The 20,174-nt window shown below is 45.0% G+C and overlaps 1 protein-coding gene across 2 annotated transcripts in view; it reads right to left on the bottom strand.

The window, feature by feature from the left end:
* VWA3B (von Willebrand factor A domain containing 3B) overlaps positions 1-7,874 on the bottom strand; it is an 829,217-nt gene extending 821,343 nt beyond the window's left edge. Inside the window, exon 1 of one of the 2 annotated variants that reach the window (XM_069204269.1) lies at positions 7,804-7,874. The gene's annotated coding sequence lies outside the window, so the exon portion shown is untranslated. The remainder of the gene's footprint in view (positions 1-7,803) is intronic. The other variant, XM_069204271.1, reaches the window with a different exon arrangement.
* Positions 7,875-20,174: the final 12,300 nt, after the last annotated feature.

Below are 20,174 nucleotides of genomic sequence, written 5' to 3'. Positions count from 1 at the left end.
AAAAATACTCACTGCTTCAGACTGCCAGCCTGGAAGGCTCGCTCATCAGGTGAACCCTTAAGCCAACCAAACATTCCACGGTGGCAGAAAAGAAGCATTCTGTAATCTTACCATCTTGTAACTCATCTTTGCACTAGGTGCAGCGTTCCTTTCATGAATCTAATTTTAAGATCCGAGATGTATTACATTTTTCATCATAGAGCCTCACTAAGATCTCTTCAGGCATGAACTCTAAATGAATACATATGTTTTCTCAAAAAACACCTTTAGATCAATTTTAATTAAATGTCATTATTTTGTTGAAGATTTGAATATAATTTATAATAACCGTGAAGTCTTAGCGCATTGTAACGATTTTAATTAATCTAACTATAAAATATTTCTACTTTTTACTTTCTGCACCGGAGTCTGCTTTTTCACCTATCGACCCTTGTTGAGCAAGACTTCGAAAAGCTGGAACTTATGAACGTAACTGAGAGGGTGCCTGGCCCTAAACCGCAGTTATCACCCATTGTTTTTACGGGGAAATAAACAGATAGACTGGAGTGATCATGCTCTGTATTGAAATGTGCCTATCTAACAAGGTGATCAAAGAGAACAGCACATAACCCAGACCAGGGACAGCATTATAGCTGACCTAAATGGGACACAGTGGTTCTCAACATTAGACCTCAATACGGGGTACTGCTAACTACTGTTGGATACTGAGAATCACTATATAATGACTAACTCAACACATCTTGGACTGCAGCAATATAGAGGCTAAACTTCGGAATATTGTCAGAAGCCCGGGTGTTTCAAAACACCTTACAGGAAACCTTCTCAGAGCTACAAGGGGTCTCGAACATCAGTAACTATATTCTGATTTCAACTTAAATCAGGGCTACAGTGATCTATTAGGTCGCACATCTCTCTTAGTTTCACTAGTAGTTTAGCAATGATGCTCAACACACTTCAACACATCTGTTGCCAAGATGTGTACATTTTGAGCTTAGGAAACCTCTGCCAAGACCAATGTATGTAGAAAGTAGCAGAACATTCTTAACTATTGTATTACACAGTTAGTACATTATGGTCTGGAAACACATAACAATAACACACGTGGTGATATATAGTATGTACACAAAAAATAATGATATAGAGAATCCAATAGTTGAACTAAACAGTATTTTTTACTAAACACCCAAACAGACCATGAACAAATGAATGTGTTTTTTTTAAACAAAAGCACAAATGTGTTGATGATCTTGGTCGCATGAAGAGTTCAGCCGACACGTGTTTTGTCCCTGCCAGGGGCCTTCTTCAAGGCATGTAGTGTCTCTGAAAAAAGTTAGGAGTACCGAATCTCAACCAACGATCCGTACATAGTATCAGTCCAATACAGTACCAAAACAGCTCCAAAATCCGGTATCTGTTTAATCTCTTAAACAATAATCTCCATAAGGGTTTTCATGGGCCATGAAAGATCTGTTTTTCTGCATTATTCCTTCAAGCTATTCAATCACCATGCTAGTTCAGCTGCCAAGAGGTAGATATGCTGAGGTGATAGGAATATGATCCGTAGACCTTGGTACGTCTTTTGAAAAGTATCTTAGCTAACGGCGTGCCCTCCACACACATTGACATACTGACACCTTAATGCTTTGGAAAATTGTCAGAAGCCCAGGTGTTTCAAAACACCATACAGCAAATCTTCTCAGGGCAACAAGGGGTCATATTCTGATTTATTTGTCCACACTACAGGAACAGTACTGATGCCTGCACGACAGCCTATGATAAGCAGTGAGTGTGGGCTCCTAAACAGAGAAAAATGTTTGTTCTTCGCACCACATATATTGTACTTTGGGTATGTGTTCTCGAAGGAAGGACTCAAGGTAAACTCCCGCAAATCTGAAGTCATTAAGCAAGCCCCTGCCACTCAAAGTGCCTCAGAGGTGCAGTTTCCTCTCCATGGCAACATACTATAGCTAGTTCATCTCGAACCGGGCAACCCTTCCATGGCCACTGAGTGCTTTAATGAAAATTCATGCCAAATGGGGCTAGGGAGCCAAACAAGTAGCTGCTTATGAGAGACTCAAGCAATCCTTGCTAAACAACATGACGGTGGTCTACTTTGATGCCTTGAAGGCCATGGAGCTGATCAATAATGCCAGTCCGGTGGGGCTGGGTGCAGTTTTGACACAAGAGAGTGAGCCGGGGATGTGGGCTCCAATCATCTTCACAAGCTGAGCTTTGATGGGAACAGAAAAATGCTACACCTAGATAGAGAAGGAAGCCCTCGTGTTAAAGTCGGGTCTAACCAATTTCACTCATATCTGTATGGCTGCAAGTTCAAAGTGATCACGGATCACAAAACACTGGTTAGCGTATTTGAAGCCTAAGCCCCTCACCTTTTGCCATGGATTGAGAGATGAGCAATACACCTGCAAAAGTGCTGGCTCACAGTGGCCTATCAATGAGGGAAAGGGAACCCAGCTGACCCCACAATCAAGGGGCTGAGCAGACCACCAGGGAAGGTTCACAGATACGTACATAAGCATGGCGGGCCATAGAGCATGTCTGAAGGCTATGACCCTGGAGAAGATCACGGTAGCGCCTGAAGTTATGGTGCCCTCCAGAATACTCTAGGGATGGTATGCTTGTGAGAGTGAAAGGTGCTCCTGCACGATGCCAACCAATGGGTACAAGTAGACAGGAACAGCCTGTTGGGGCTATGGAGGGTGAGAAAGAAGCTAAGTGCCACCCTGGATGGCCTCCTCATGAGAGGAAACTAAATAGTGATAACCAGAATGCAGCACTGAAAGATAGTCAAGCTGGCCCATGAAGTAAACTAGGGACCATTCAAAAACAAGGTGCACAACAAAGACAATGTATAGTTCCCTGTCCTCAAGTAAGCAATTAATGAATCCGTGAAGTGCTGCAAAGTGTTCCAGCTCACCGAAGGGGCCAGCGCCCCAGCACCCATAGGAACCGAGGCACCTTGCAAGGCACTACGGTCCAAAGTCAATCTAGAGTTTGTGAATTTCTGTGATGGGCGGCTCAATATGGGGATAGTGGATATATACTAGAAATATCTGAATATGGAGGTAACCAATTCGAGGGCATGTCGAAAGGCCTAACGCGCCTGGGAAAGACAGTTTCCATGTTTGGCGTCCCAGAGGAACTCTGGACTGACAAAAGACCCCTATTTCAAGGGGCTGAACTCAGAGAGTACCTTGAATATACGGGTATTCACCATCACAAGACCACACCACAATAGACCTAAGTAAAGGGAGCTGTTGATCATTGTATGCACACCCTCACTAAGGCTCTGTGTATTGCCATAGATCAGGGCTCCAATCTGGAAGGTAGCCTCATTTGACCTAACCACCACTCAAACAAGGCGGAGGAGAAAAAATGATAAGGATAGCCTCAGATGAAAAGCCAGAAGATCAATGCTTGTGCAAAGGTATCATGTCCTGTTAGCCCCTCTCCCCAATCACAGTTGGTTTCTTGAGATTACGTATCCCCATACTTTTTCAGCAGGATTTAATCTGTATTAGGAATGTTCTCAAATGATGCAATGTACAGTGGTAATCAGAAGGAACTCCATTTTGAGTGTGTTTATTTTGAGATACAGCAGCAACATCCATGTCTAAAGGTCTATAAGTGTCAGTGGAAGTTGCCAATGTTTCTAAGTAAGGCACTTTCATATACATCTGAAAGTCATAAGAGTACATATATTAAGATATGTTTGAAAGCCTCAGAAGCGAAATCACAGGTTCAATGTAAAGATTTAAAAAGCCTTAATGTAGATAGACTGAGGAGAATTCCTTGCTGGAGAGACGATGGGTTGAGACAAAAGTTCCACATTTTTATTTGTTGAAAGCAATTTTCTAGGCAAGAATAGCAACATTTCATAACTGTACTAGTTCATTCCATACGCTCTTCCAAAATGTTTAGCAGAGAGGAATACTTGACAGCCTCAAAAACAATGGTTGAGAAAACTAAAACATAAATCTCTTTTACCCTCTATGTGCAGAGCATCATCCACTATGTGTAATACAGACTCTGTGCTGCAACCAGACCTAAACTGTGACTGTTGTCAATGGGCTTGTCATATCTTTTTTGCGGGCCGCTGACAAGAAGGCACGATGCGGGAACCACTGAACACTTCTTCTGCTATTGCCAAGTAACATAAGCATCTAATTCTAAGTTTAAAAACATGTTCTCCAGGGAAAGATAGAAAATGGCATATGGCACCATGTAATGGTATTACAATGTCAGCTGCCATCTAGTGGTATGGCAATGTCAGCTGCTTCACTGTTAATGGTAAGTGTTTTTTTTTAAATGTATAAATATATTTTGCTGCAGGAGCGCAAGCTCCTGTAAGGCATGGGGAATGGGTCATGTTGGCCCTTATACGACCACCTTGTACGTCAAAACACATATTTATTTGCGAGGTTAATAAAAACCATTGCAATTATAAAACAAAAGCAAAATGACGTTGCTAATTCATCAGACCATCCAGACGTTTGTATAACACACAGTGAGTAATTAAATATCAGAGTTTTAAAATGGGTAACATCGACAAGGATGTGTTTGCACGGCTGGGAGTGAAAATGCTATTCGGCAGCAGTTTCAAAACACCGAACATTACTCAGATTACATGCGGCTGTGCGGTAGTCCCAGTTAAGGATAAGTTTCAACAATCAAAACTAGCAAAACATAAGCATTCACTTAAAAAAAAAAAACTCCCTTAAGTGGCAGCAACTAAAACTGTGCCAATAAAGTAAAAGGGGAAAAGTACTAATCAGCATGAAGGTTTGGATAATCGTCTCTTGTCATCGGGCCAATCAACAATATTTGGCCAGTTTGGCATACAGTTCCTTCAGGAGTCTTAGGGCTAGATGTAGGAAGCATTTTGCATGGTGCAAACTGCGAAAATCGAGGTTTGCACCATGCAAAATGCTCATTGCGATGCACATTCACAATTTGCGAGTCAGTACCAACTCCCAAATTGTGAATGCGACTTGCAAATAGGATGGGGTGTCCCCTTCCTATTTGCAACTCGCATCGCGATGCTAAATTGCTTTGTGACCGCGAATGCGGTCGCAAAGCAATTCGCAGTTACCACCAGTGTCACACTGGTGGTAACTCATTCGCAAAAGGGAAGGGGTCCCTAAGGGACCCCTTCCCCTTTGTGAATGTTGCCAAAAAGGTTTTTTCAGAGCACTGCCTACTCTGAAAAAATGAAACCAAATGGTTTTGTTATTTTTTTTATTTTGCAACTCGTTTTCCTTTAAGGAAAGCAGGCTGCAAAATAAATTAAAAAAACAGCTTTATTTAAAAAGCAGTCACAGACATGGAGGTCTGCTGTCTTCAGCAGGCCACCATCCCTGTGAGTGCAGGGACTCGCTATGGGGTCACAAAATGCGACCCACCCCGTTAATATTAATGAGGTGGGTCTTTGCGACCCGCAGACGGAGTCTGAGACACCGTTCTGCATCCAATTTTGCGAATCAGAAATTGTGAGTAGCACCGACTCGCAATTTCCGATTTGGAAAATCGGAACTTCCTACATCTGGCCCTGGGCCAAAGCAATTTAGCATTGCGATGCGAGTCGCAAATAGGAAGGGGACACCCCTTCCTATTTGCGAGTCGCATTCACAATTTGCGAGTCAGTACAGACTCGCAAATTGTGATTGAGCATCGCGATGAGCATTTTGCATGGCGCAAACTGCGATTTTCGCAGTTTGCACCATGCAAAATGCTTTCTACATCTGGCCCTTAGTTCACTCCTTGGCCCCCCAATGAATAAGACAGCAATGCTGCTTTGTTAGCCAGGTTCAGTGAAGGGGCTTTTTTCCCCTGTAGTCAGAGCTTTTTAAGAATAAATTATTCTTAGGCCCCAGACAATTCATTTGCCTCAAATTCAGAGTTGTTCAGTTTTAAAAACTGGTGTACTTTTAAGAGAAAGTTAGCAAAGCATGTTATAATTTGTGACGAAGGCCATTTCATGCAGAACAATGCTGCTTATCGGCGGGTTCTGATGCCATTTAAGATTAAAATATTTCAGAAGTATATTCTGTGCCACGGCAATAAGACTGGACAGACACATACTACGTGCAGTAAATCTTTCCGGGGGTAATGACATAACCTGCAGCTCTTGTTCTTACTCGGTGGGTGCTATTATGGTAAATCGTGAATTGAGAGCAACCATTCGATTTGAAGCACTTCAATTTTCAAATAATATCTCAGTATTCATGTAGGATTGTGCAATTGGTGCCCTGTAGGTGTTAGTGTTCTTCCATGCGTTTTTGCGCAATCTACGTCTTACTACTCTTCCCACCAGGAGATCCGTCTAGACTGTTTATTCAGAACACGCTCAAATTGATGCGGCAGATTAGTTACAGACCTGTTCCAATTTCAGATGTTTTATTGAAGTTAATATTTTTGCCGACCTGCTATTTGTGCTCTGGAAGATATTAAGAGCAATTTCTTGCCCAGTAGTCCTCTTAATGTGTTACCTTTTGCCTCATTAAGTAAAGAAGCATAATGTACCTGTCCTGGTTGTCAAGAAGGTTATTTTCAGAGTTACAGAACTTTGGCTAGGAAGGGAATATTTGATACATGGTGTAAAATGTTTACGTCTTCTGGATAAGCACCAAGTTCTGCGTTTTTTAATAAACAGGCAGCCTTTCAGGTAATCCTTGACAAAAGCTAAGGAGCTCTTTGTTTGAGGCACAAAGAAAGGTAAAGCACTGGAACATTTCTTGTAAAATGAGATGCAGAATCTATTAATCAATCAATTGTATTAGCTGAATAGTCATTATCTTAATGGTATGTAAGAGCAGTAAGACAATAGTCATTTCAAACATTTTAAAAGTCATGCTCAGCTGTTGTGTACCAATGCCAGCATGCACTGAAATGTCCAATTGATACGGAAATGGTGATTTTTTGGTCGAAAACAGAAACGATGCCTTTTGAGCCAAACAACCTGCATGTACATAGATAGACCCATCATTTTCATATGTGGTTCCACACTACGTGGACTATTTTAGTGAACAAATGGTGAAAGAGGCCAGATTCACAATTATTTTCCCCTTGGAGAAACCCCTTCCTCTTCCCTTCCATGAAACATGGAGTTCTTCCCTTTGACTCTGCAACCTATAAACACGTTTCTGCCCTTTGAACTGACCAAATGTGTGTGTTCTTCCAAGATAGCAAACTACCTGCAAGGAGAAGGTGAACAGTCTCAAACGAATACGTTTGTAGGGATTTGCCTACTCTGCAGACTAGCTCAACCAGAACCACCAACAAAATCGTCCATAATCCTAAACTTGCAAATGTGGCAAATCTGCCACACACTTACCAATCATTAAATCCTCCAGTCCTGCTATTATGGATCATGTTTGATAATTTAGTTTCACAGAGCGGTAAATCATCACGTGTGCATTGAAATTAAGAGCACAAGAAGCTTTGGAAACTGGAACACGATAGACAGAATAGAGGAGAAAATAGAAAATGCATGAGTAATCTTATGACTGGTCATACATATCAACCTGCTATAGTTGTACTGAGTGCCACCTCTTCTTTCTATTGAAGTGCTGTGAAATAGATAACTAGTTCCAAGAGTCAGTGAATCGGTTACTTTGTTAGCAAAAGTGACATTTGATTGAGGAATCACTTAAAAGCTGCGGGTTCGTGCTCTCCTAGAATTCAGTGAAAATGTGGAGTACGCAGGCACATAAGACCTGTAGTGGTGATGTTCTGGATATACATAACCCCTATGAACTGTTTGCATGTACACTTCCCACTTACCTCTTTGGTTCTTCTGTTCCGGATTCTTCAAGATTCCTTGCAGCGTCTGATTTTGTAGCAAAACCACATGCAGACCCCGGGCTGCCACTCAGAGTACCTGTCTATGTTTACCTTAGGAACCGATCACAGTTGCCAGGGCTTATCGAATCAACGCTCAATATTTCGAAAATAGGCGGGACACAGCATGGTCTGTAGGCAGTGATTGGCGAACTGTCAGCCGGCCTTCTTGGCGTTCCCTCCTCTTCCGGAAGTCCCGCCTGCCTCCTCACTGCCTCCGATTCCTGGTCTAATGTTGTCTCTGCTGGGATTAACGATGACGAACGCCAGCTTCGGTTTCTAGGAGTACTAAAATGGTGTTCAGATTATTTTTTTATTTGGGGCGTTGCTTTACGTATTCGCGGTGCGTTTGGAGCAGTTGTACAGTTCTACAGCCTTGCAGCAGAATGGTGATGTGACAGTTCCGCTCTGTGTATAAAGAAGCATCTCGTTCTCGAGAGCTTTGAGACATAAGGGTTTTGTGTAATCTCGCTGACACTGGAACTTGTTCTGTACTTTCACATCCAAAACGAAAACTGTGCACCAGCTCAGCTGCTTATCAGGTAGTGCTTTAAATGGGATGAAAAAGTAGGGGCTGGGGTCATGGTTTTCTAAAGAGGACTTGGCCAAAGAAGTGTAACTAGCACTTTTTTTATGCAAGTGGTGGGCTATGTAATACGAAATTTCCTAGCTATCGTGAAGGAAAGTTTCAATTCTATTAAGGACACGGAGGCGAGGATTATGCAAATCTTTCTTCACTCTTTATTCAACAGCAAGTTCAAAGTTAAACAAAACATGAACAGAAAAACTACAAGTTCCATGAGCCCGCCGCCATGGTAACGAGTATCCAATGAGGTGCCCTCCTTCACGTCAGTATAAATGGCCCGAGACACGTCACACTTCCTCGACTTCACTGCGGAAGGAATCCTGGTAGAGTCAATTGGTCGTAGTTTCGGAACCTAAAAAATAGGTGTAATTAGATGCAAGTCCGATAGAACACAGGAAACCTACCAAAGGCAACAAAGTTATGAACTCTAAAACACATATAAATGAAAATATATCTGAATCAAGTGTTTACCTGAAAAATTAAAAATATGAGCAGAATAACCAATAAACAAAGGCATAAACGCAAGTATACCACCTTGCTACGCAGATAGATGTAATCGGGAGGGAACATATCCGCGAAATGTATGTGGGTGGGATAATCCTCGCCTCCGTGTCCTTAATAGAATTGAAACTTTCCTTCACGATAGCTAGGAAATTTCGTATTCTATCACAGGACCGGAGGCGAGGATTATGCAAGTTCAAAGCTTACTTACCACCAGTGCGGCTGCGTCGTGAATTGGTTTAAAGTAAAACTTCTTAAAAGTAGACTCTGAAGACCAATCAGCAGCATGCATGATGTCCTCCAACCTGCCCCCCACTTGTATGGCTTTGGAAGCCATAGCTCCCCGAGTAGAATGAGCCCCAAAAACTCGAATATCTATACCTGCCTCAGAGAGAATCCACCGAATCCATCTGGCAATGGAGGGAGAAGAAACCGCCCTAAACGGCTTCTTAATAGAAATCAACAATTGAGTCTCACCTGGAGGTCTACAAGAACTGGTCACTTCCTCATAGACTTTGAGACATCTAACCACACATAGCCTCGGGGAATCAGGAAAAACGGGATAGGACACCGACCTGGTATTATTCTTTGTTCTCCTTGCAATAGTAAACGTGACTCCTTCTGGAGTAAAGACTCGAGCGGAAACATCCAGTGCTCTGATATCTGACACACGCTTACAGGAAATGAGGCAGAGAAGCATGGCTAATTTTGCCGACAATTCCTTCATCGACAAATATTGGTTGTCCCGCCAAGAGGATAAGAGATTAAGAACCAAGTTCACATCCCAGAGCTCCGAATATCTAGGTTGTGGAGGTCTGGAGAGTCTAATACCCCTAAGAAGTTTACAAACCCAGGGATGCCCCCCAATCGGGAGATTATTCAGGGGAGGATGGCCCGCAGAGATGGCCGAGCGAAAAGAATTGATGGTGCGATACGCTAAGCCGGATGCAGCTAATTCCGCCAGGAAATTGATGATGTCGGCAATGCTGGCCCCCATGGGATCGCAGTGTTTGCCCACACACCAACTAGACCACCTATTCCATGCTGATCTATATCGTTTGCATGTACCAGGGGCCCAGGCCTGTGCGATGAAGTTATTAGCTTCCTGCGAAAGCCGGTTGTTTTGCCAATGATGCCGGAAATCTTCCAAGCTATGAGGGGAAGATGACCTTGAAGGATTAGAGGGTGGCAGAACCCCGACGGATCCAGGAGTATCGAGGGAAAATCCGGGAGGCGAAGAGGACACTCGCACGAGAGTTCCAGCAGAGTCGGGAACCATGCCTGTGATCTCCACCAGGGGGTTATTAGAATCACCGTCGCCTCTTGGCGGCGAACTTGAGCAGCAACCCGCGGGATAAGAAGAAACGGGGGAAAAGCATAACCCTGAAGAGTGCCCCAATGTTGGAGAAAACGCATCTACTGCCATCGCTCCCGGATCCGGACGCCAGCTGAAGTATAGGGGAAGCTGGGCATTCCAACGAGACGCAAAGAGATCCACTGAACAGGGACCCCAATGATCCATGATCGCCTGAAAAACCGAGCGATGTAGTCGCCAATCGCTGGGATCCCGGAGAAACCGAGAATTCCAGTCTGCCCACACATTCTGGGTTCCCGGAAGATACTCCGCTGTGACTGAGATTTGGTGTTGAAGGCAAAAATGCCAAAAATCTATCGCTAGCCCCGCTAGGGCTCTTGATCTTGTTCCCCCTAAACGATTTATGTATTGCACTGCCGATACGTTGTCCATCCGTAGTAGAACTACGCATGAGACCTTGTTTCTCGTGAGAGACTTGATTGCAAAAGAACCCGCCAGGAGCTCCAGGCAGTTGATATGCATGGTTAGTTCCTGCGGGGTCCAGCGTCCCCCCAACGAGATGTCCCCGCAACGAGCCCCCCATCCCTGGCGACTGGCATCTGACTCGATCACCAGATCCGGGGCCGCCCCAAAGATGGCCCTGCCATTCCATGCCTGCATGTGGTCCAGCCACCAACACAACTCCGTCCTTGCCTCTTGAGACAGGGAGATCAACTCGGAGTACGTCACCCCTCGGCGAAGGTGAAACGCTTTCAAGCGTTGCAGGGCTCTGTAGTGTAGGGGACCCGGAAAAATGGCTTGAATCGAAGACGAAAGCAGGCCTACCACTCTGGCTAACTGGCGTAGAGAGATCTGGTCCCGTTGCAGGACCTTTCTCAGTTCCTTCTTTATTTTGGAAATCTTCGTCGCCGGGAGACTGAGAGACGCTGAGCGGGAATCCACTAGAAACCCTAGGAAGACTAACGATTGAGTCGGAGTAAGTTGCGACTTCTGTTGGTTGATCACAAAACCAAGGTCCTGGAAAAGCGCAATAGTTGTGTTCAGATTGAACATCAACCGAGACCTGGACTGATCCATCAAAAGGATGTCGTCCAGATAAATTATGAGGCGAATGCCTTGTAACCTCAGAGTTTCCACTACTGGTTTGAGAAGTTTTGTGACGCACCACGGCGCCGACGACAGGCCGAAGGGGAGTGTGGTGAATTCGAACACCTGGTTGTTCCATAAGAATTGCAGGAATCTGCGATGGGGTGGAAAAATAGGGACCGTGAGGTACGCGTCCTTGAGATCTAGACAAACCATCCAGTCCTCTTGTAAGAGGAGGTCGCGGAGCATGTGAATACCCTCCATTTTGAAATGTCTGTAAACCACCCACTCGTTGAAAGCACGAAGATTGATAACGGGACGAAACCCTTTGTCCTTCTTTTCCACCAAGAAGATGTTGCTTACGAAGCCTGTGGGGTGAAGGGAAGTAAAGGAAATGGCACCTTTGTGAAGAAGGGCCTGAACCTCTAAATCTATGAGTTCTGTAGGGGAGTGTTTGCTTGCTTGGCCCGCTCCGCCAATTGAATAATCTGTGTGAGGGGACCTAACACATCAAGAAGTTTATCCTGGCATGCCCTCCAGGAGCGATCAATCCCTTTTTTGGGATCCTTGGTGTACTTGGAAAAAAACGTACACATTTTTGGGTCAATAACTGGCGTGAAAGCGACCTTATCTGATAAAGACGGGCGTGGGCACTCCGCCCGTAGACGAGCGCGCACCTCTTTGTCCAGAGGTTGCCTAATTTTACTGGCGACATATTCAGCCACCTTGTGGTCTGGACGCCACTCCGAGGAACGCGGATGGTAGATACCCTCCGGCTCAAACATATCGGAGTCAGAATCGGCGTGATCCGAAGGATCTGGTAGGGTAGCACCCGGACGCCAAGGGCGACCCGAGTCGTCATCTAAAGATGATGAGTCCTCATCTGAACCTCCCATGAAGCCTTTGGGGGATCCCAGATCAGGGTTCCATAGGTGGTGAAGCTTGTCACCCAGTACTCCGGGCAAACGGTCCTCCCGGGAGGGTACGCGCTTATGCGCGCGCGCACTCTTGGGATTGGGTGAAAATACACCATCCCCCAGGTGCCCCGCGTCGCGCTTGCGCATTTTCCTGGGGGCCGAAAGGGTAGAGGAATCACCCTCTGCTCCCGTCACACCAAACATGCCCGTACCTCTGGACACCTGTTCAGTAAGCTTAGCTACAGTATCCCTAAGAGGGGCTAAAGCGTGAGAAATAGCCTGGGAAAACAAAGTGTCCACTCCGGGGGGAAGGGTACGGTGAGAGGGACCCTCACCTGGGGACATGTTGGTAAAAGGTTCATCCTCTTGGGAGGAATGCATAATGAGGACTATGACAGAGTGTACACCCAACAAAAAATATACAATATATAGGGTAAAATCCCTACCCTCTCTGTCACTGATAGTAAGTCAAGAAGTAATGCCTTCCCTAATGGGGTAATTCTTACCCAAACGGGTGTCAGGGTAGGGAAGAGAAAAAATGCACCAGGGTGCCAAACATGCAATAGAGGAGAAACCCTCAATTCTGGGAAGAAAAAGCAAAGTGATTAATGCAGATATGCCTGCTGAGAGACTGAGTGTGTCATCTGGCAGGCCTGGGAATTGAACCCTGCTTGTCTGGGTGAAAGGCAGGAACCTAACCCCCTGGACCAAACAGGCTTCCCTAGAAAGAAGCAAACGCGAAGCGCGAGCCACGCACTGAAAGAGGCACGCTCTCCGATAACGAAGAACACAGCGCGCGCTCCCTCTGGTGGGCCCGACGTGTATTAAACACGCCGAGGGCCGAAAGGAAATTAAACGCTCGAGCGGCCCGTCCGTTCCGGACCGCTCATGGCGATAAAGCTGCTACAACAACAGAAAGCCCCGCAAAACAATTGAGCGGCAGCGCGCCAAGTTTAGGAAAACAAACTCCCAACGGAGGCAGAAAAGGCACTTATCTGAGCAGTGAAGAAAGAGGAAGTGTGACGTGTCTCGGGCCATTTATACTGACGTGAAGGAGGGCACCTCATTGGATACTCGTTACCATGGCGGCGGGCTCATGGAACTTGTAGTTTTTCTGTTCATGTTTTGTTTAACTTTGAACTTGCTGTTGAATAAAGAGTGAAGAAAGATTTGCATAATCCTCGCCTCCGGTCCTGTGATAGAATTAAATACAGTTTTGTCAAGCTGTCCCTCTCCATATATGTCTTCCCGGCTTCACCATTATACCTTGTATGTCTATGTGTTTGTGTATATAACTATACATATATATAAATATTTATCTAGATAGATTGTATAGATATGTCTCCTTTTTCGTTCCCTATGGTACTGTCAACATTTCAACTGAGCCTCATTTCTCATTTTTAAGGACTGACACTCATGTTTCGACTTCAAACTTTCATTCAGAGCAAGAGAGAGAAAAACACAAAAGGGTTAAAGAAACAGGAGGAGAAAGAAGGGAAAATAGTGACAAAAGGAGAAAGCATGGATGAAAAAGAACCTGCAAGAGTGGAATAAAGAGATAGAGAATGTCTGGTGGTGGATGGAAGAGTCATGAGATAGAATCAAGAATACACAGCCTTAGTGTTCAGCGCCTCAAGTTTTGTAAAGGGTTAGCCACAGCTTCTGAGCAAATCCTTGGGCCCAAAATTTATGTTTTTTTTGTTGTATGTGCCTCCATCACACTTTCACATAAAATGATAATTACATTTGGCACATAAGTGGCCACACTCAGTGTACGGAGAGGCCAAGGATTGGATGAGCGTATGACCCACTGACAAGCACTGTTAGAAACTTGCATTGGTTGAACCTCAACTCTGGATGTCTTAATCTTACCCCATCATCAACATCCACATACAACCAGAACTCACCCAGATAACTAGAGTCTACCCTATTCAAGAGCTAGCTGTTGAATGGACACAACTACATAAACACAACTTTAAAAAGCAAATACTCTTAGGGAATGTAAGATGACAGGAAATGCAAAACGTAAACACAGACTGCACCTCTCACATGTACTACCATAAGGGTTCTTTACAGTCATCGTTAAGAGATAGATCAGGTTTTTTACCTGTAAAGCTTCTTATATAGGACTCAGTAGGGACACATTTGAAAGTCAGTAGCACATGCCTCACTTAAAAATCTCCTGCCAGACTTGACACAATAAATATGGCCTTGCCAGGATTCCACCAAGAACCAGCCAAGTTCTTGCGCTTCACCTAACTCATTACATGTGCTGATTCTGCTGCCTGGGCTTGAAGGTCAATAATATGGTATCACTAGCCCAGACTGCAAGTACTGAGTTAGCAAAGAATAGCATGGGAATCTGAATTAGGGGTAGATATACCTATCACTCAATGGAAATTTTGCTGTGCACACACCCGCACTCTATCCATGAATTATAGGCATAAGCTATTACATTATATATATTTCTGCACAGGGCATACATTACCCTACAGAAGCTGCACAGAATCGACCCTTCTTCCTCTCATAATTGCCAGCTTTGCCAATGTGATGATGCAGGCTTCCTGCACCTTGCCTGGGAATGCCCGCTATTGAGGCATTCTGGCAAGAGATCCTTCTTGTGATAACTGACATAAGCCAACATTCACTGTCACTGGACCTCCTGGTGATTCTTCTTGGTTATGTGTGGGAGGTCTTGTCTGGGGTCTGACGCGTTACTCAATTACACTTTTCCGCGCCAAACGCAGAGTAAGTCTATATTGAGGACGAGCCAGAATTCCAACTGTCGCTGAATGGCTCCGTGACATGGTGGTCTGCAATGACTGGGTTAAAACCTATAGGGTCACTTTTTGTGACTCTTCGGTGGCTGTATGCCCGGCGACGTATTTACAAGGTGATGTTAAGCCACTTTTGTGGCTTAACGCCACCTTGTAAATACGGCCTGTAGGAAGCTGGCTCTGTATATACTATATCAAAATGAGATATAGGGCCTTATTATGACCTTGACGGAGGAGTTCCGCCATCACAAACGCCATGGATATCCCGTCTGTCGTATGACAACCCTCATTGAATATAATGGAATCATAATACGGCAGACGGGATATCCCCACATTTGTGATGGAGGAAACCCCTCTGTCAAGGTCCTAATAATGCCCATAGTGTGCAGAGTCTTGGGGTTCCCCAGAGGTTTAACAGAGGCTAAAGTAGATAATACTAATGCTCTCTTTTGTGGTAGTGTAGTCGAGCACTTAGGCTTATGAGAGGGTAGTGCAAAGTATTTGTTGTACTCACACAGACTATAGAAAAAGCACACACTAAATGACTTAACTCCAGACCAATGGATTTTATATAGTAAAAATATATTTTGTTAATTTATTTCTAGAACTACAAGATTCAAGTTGCAGGTCAGTACATCAATTAATAGGTATTTCACATGTGTATCAATACCACTTTTGATTGGAATTGGTTAGTTGTACAGTTTTTGAATAAATGGCAATAATCTGTTTTAAAAGTTGGCACTGCAATTTTCAGAACAGTTCCTGGGGGTAAGAAAAGTTAGTATGTTTTACAGGTAAGTACATTACTTACAGTTCCAGTCTCCGAGGGTTAGGAAGTCCACAGGCCGGGGTTCAAGTTAACCCCAAACACCTACCACCAGCAACACAGGGCCGGCTGGGTGCAGAGGTCAAAGTTGAGGCAAATTTAACATTGGCTCCTATGGAGACCAGGGACACTCAGTTTCAGATCTGCTGACAGGTAAGTACCCGTGTTTTTGGAGGGCAGACCTGGGGAGTTTGGTGGTGCACCGGGAGGGCCTCAAGTAGGCACCAAACTCACACCCTCAGCGGCGCAGGGGCGGCCAGATGCAGGGTGCAAACAGACTATCAGGCTCCCAATGCTTTCCTACGAGGTGACCCCACAGGTCACTTAGATGCTGCAGGCTGGGCCCAGGGGGTCGGTTCCGGAGAGCCATAGACTGGACAAGTAGGAGGGCTGCCTGGTGAATTTTGGTGCACCACAGGTTGGGTTCTCCAAGGCCTGGGGGCTGCAGGTGCAGTGTACCTTTTGGCGTCAGATATCTTGGTCTGGAGCTTTCACAGTCAGGGGTGTCGTCTGGATTCACACTACAGGCGTCGTCGTGGGGAACAGGAGGGATCAACGCAGTGTGGGCCCTTGCTCAAAATTGCCTGGGGATCCTCTCTAGTCGGTTGGGCCACCTGGATACGGGCCGTGGGCATCGGGTGCAGAGTGGTCAGGACTCACGGTTCCTGAGAGGGTTTGGAGTCCTTAGATGCAGTTTCTTCATAGACAGGGCTGCTATCCAAAGGAGTTCTTGTTCCTCTGTGATGCAGTTAGTCCTCTGGAGGCTTGGCAGAGGTCGCTGGGCCCACAAGATGCGTCTCTTTTCTTTTGCAGGTTCTCTGAAACAGGAGACAGGCCGGTAGAGCTGGGGCCAAGTCAGTTTTCGTCTTCCTACTCCGCTGGGGTTTCAGCTTAGCAGTCCTTCTTCTGTCTCCTTTCTTCTTTTTTCTTGTGAGGTCGCCGGGAATCTGGGTTCAGGGGAGCCCTTAAATCCTGGATTTAGGGGCATTACAGGGGTCAGAGGGCAGTAGCCAATGGCTAATGTCCCTGAGGGTGGCTACACCCTTCTTGTGTCCACTCCCTTTGGGGAGGGCAACACAAACCTAACCCTATTGGTCTCTGTCCTCCAAACTAAGATGGAGGATTCTGCAGGGAGGGGGTCACCTCAGCTCTGGACACATTAGGGGTGCTTTTTCCTAATTTGCCCTCCGGACTTGCCACCAAAAGTGGGGCTTTGCCTGGGGGCGGGCAACACCACTAGCTGGGGTGCCTTGGGACACTGTAACAAGAGGCTTGAGCCTTTGAGGCTCACCTCCAGGTGTTACAGTTCCTGCAGGTGGGAGGTCTGAATCACCTCCACCCAGGACAGGCTTTGTTTCTGGCCACAGAGAGCACAAAGGCTCTCATCCCATGTGATCAGAAACCCGTCTGAAAGTGGCAGGCTGGCACAGACTGGTCAGTCCTTCTCTAGCAGTTTGGCTAACATACAGGGGGCATCTCTAAGATGCCCTCTGGGTGCATTTTTTCAGTAAATCCCACACTGCTGTCAGTCTGGGTTTATTGTGCTGAGAAGTTTGATCACAGTACTCAGTGAAGCCAGTATGGTGCTGTATAGTTCATAATGACAAACTCCCAGACCATATACTCAATATGACTACACTACACTTACAATGTCTAAGACTGGACTTAGACACTGTAGGGCCATATTGCTCATGCAGCTATGTCCTCACCTGTGGCATAGTGCACCCTGCCTTAGGGCTGAAAGGCCTTCTAAAGGGGTGACTTACCTATGCCACAGGCAGTGGTCTGTGGGCATGGCATCCTGAGAGGGGTGCAATGTTGACTTTGCCTTTTTTTCCTCACCAGCATGCAGAAGCTGGAAAGGCAGTGTGTATGTGCTTGGTGAGCCCCCCCCCCCCCCCCGGGTGCATAATACTTGCTATAGCCCTTGGGGACATTCCTTGACCACAGGACCCTTGGTACCAGGGGTACTTTTTACAAGGGTCTTAACCGTGTGCCATGGGTGTGCCAGTTGTGGAAACAAAGTTACATATTTTGGGAAAGAACACTGGTGCTGGGGCCTGCTTAGCAGAGTACCAGCACACTCTCATCAAAGTTGGCATCAGAATTTGGCAAAAAGTGTGTGGGGGGTAACTATCCCAACAAGGGCACTTTCCTACACAGCCCCTTCACACCCAGTACTTTGCGTGGAAGGGGCATGCAATGGGTGTTGCCTGAAGCAGCGCCAAAATATAATGCCACCCCAGGGGTGGCGTTAGAGTGACACACAAGGAAAAATGCTTTCATTTTGCCTCGTTTTTTTGCTCTTTCTATGTATGCTGTGTTTTGCAGTGCACATAGAGCAAATCGTCATTTAAGATTTTTATTTTTGCAGGAAGGTGTTTCTGCACAAAAATAAACTTCCCCTCAATGCAGCCATCCTTGCACTACGGTGCTAGTTTGGTTGTGTTGGTGCACTGCTGCAAATTTAGCACCGGCACACAGGGCTTGTCCGAATTCTATGAAAGACGCACATCCCTTGCGTTGTGAAAATGACGGTGCACAACGCTGCCAAATTTGGCACAATGCTGTGCACCATCTTTTTCTATTAAATCTGGCCCATAGTTTTCTGCAACCACCCACGTCTTGGCCATGAAATTCATGGGGACAGTACTGAGTCTAACTCATCCGCAATGCACCCAGTGACCCCTCAGCCTGACCAGCCAATGAGTTTGAGCAATCCGCAGCCACATAAATTCCATCCCAAAAATACGATATATGCACACTCACACCCCCTGATCCATATTGATAGTTCTCCAGACCGCATCCCCAGCTGATTCCTCTTTATTCATAGTTGATACTCCTTCTAAGGTTTAGCCATTCCTGATAATTGTAATGTTTACCATTCATTGTGCTGTAATTGCATGAATCTAGACCAAAATAAATGAAAATTCTCCCTGCCCGACCTTATGTGTTGTTTTGTTTGTTGTAATTTTGTAAATGACAATAAATAAGAATTTATTAAGAAAAACTCATCTGCTGCTAGATCACAGAGAACAGTCGAACTCGAAAAGTTTCCAAAGTGCACTTTTATGATATTTAATCATGACAGCAGTGACTATTACCAAATCTACAATTGCAGGAGCAACTCTTCCATTCCAGGTGATTTCTCACTTTACACTCTGATACTTGCAGTCCTGATGTGATAAAAGACGATAAGGATGACATGAAAACAAACACTGACAAAGCTAACAGGTCTCAGCTCCAATATGTCAAGTTATTGACTTTGGTACCGCTTTCTTGCAATCACATGCAATGTATATGAAAATACATATGCAAGCATGCAATTGTAATTTTGGGTTAGGTTTTTTAATAAAGAAAACCCATTCAAGACGGTCGCCAGCATCCATGACGCATGTGAATGTGCACACAGTGACGCACTCATCTTGACCCATGCATGTCATGCATTGGCACACTAGCAGCCATTTTTACATCTCGCCCAAAACTTTCAACGATAGGAAAAAGCCTCTTATGGACCATACTAACGACTTACATTGGACTTCGAGACTACCCATTCTTTAAAATTGGTTGGCTTTATTGACTTTAACACTTGCTTGCTTATTTGAGGGCTTGCCTTCCTCTTTTTATAATTGTCACTCTCTTTGAACAGAGCTTCATTGCCTTCTTTTTGATTAGCTGATTTATATTCTTTCATTGCTGACATTTAGGCAACTACTTGCAACATTAAGCGAACCATAAGAGTATAGGTGCTATCTTGCTCTCTATAGTGCTGCTTCCTCTCCCCTCAAATACTTGCTCCAAATTGCCCCTCTTCACACACTCGCAACTGATTTCTTCTTTGCTTCTCTACCCCCGGAGGGCCTTAAAAATGATTGAATTTTTATGAAGGGTCAAGCAGCTGCAATTTGCTGCCGGGCCACTCTATATTCCAGGAATTGCTTCATAACATCATCTAAAAGCATTGGCGAAGCCAAGCAATCAAAATGGTGAGCCCTATTGGTCTTGCAGATGCCTGTTAATTAATGAACCTGAAACAATGGACACTTGTGTTAGATCAGCAATTAAAATATATAATTGCCAGTCCCTCTTAAAAAAGATATAAAAAATCACATAGGATGGGAATTCAAAGTGTGATTAGCAGCCTCCATTGGGAACTGGAGGGCGGGTGGTCAAAAGAAAGTGCAAGCAATGGGGATGGAGTTTGTTAAAAAAAAAAACACACATAACACTTGAGGAGAGGCAGAGGAATCAGCACAGAAAGTGAGGGGAGTTTGAGTAAAATGACAAGGGAATATGGTCATAATGA

Source organism: Pleurodeles waltl, chromosome 8, assembly GCF_031143425.1.
Source record: "Pleurodeles waltl isolate 20211129_DDA chromosome 8, aPleWal1.hap1.20221129, whole genome shotgun sequence".
NCBI classification, from domain to species: Eukaryota; Metazoa; Chordata; class Amphibia; order Caudata; family Salamandridae; genus Pleurodeles; species Pleurodeles waltl.
Note: the sequence above shows the minus strand (reverse complement) of the source record. Positions and strands in the feature narration are given on the sequence as shown.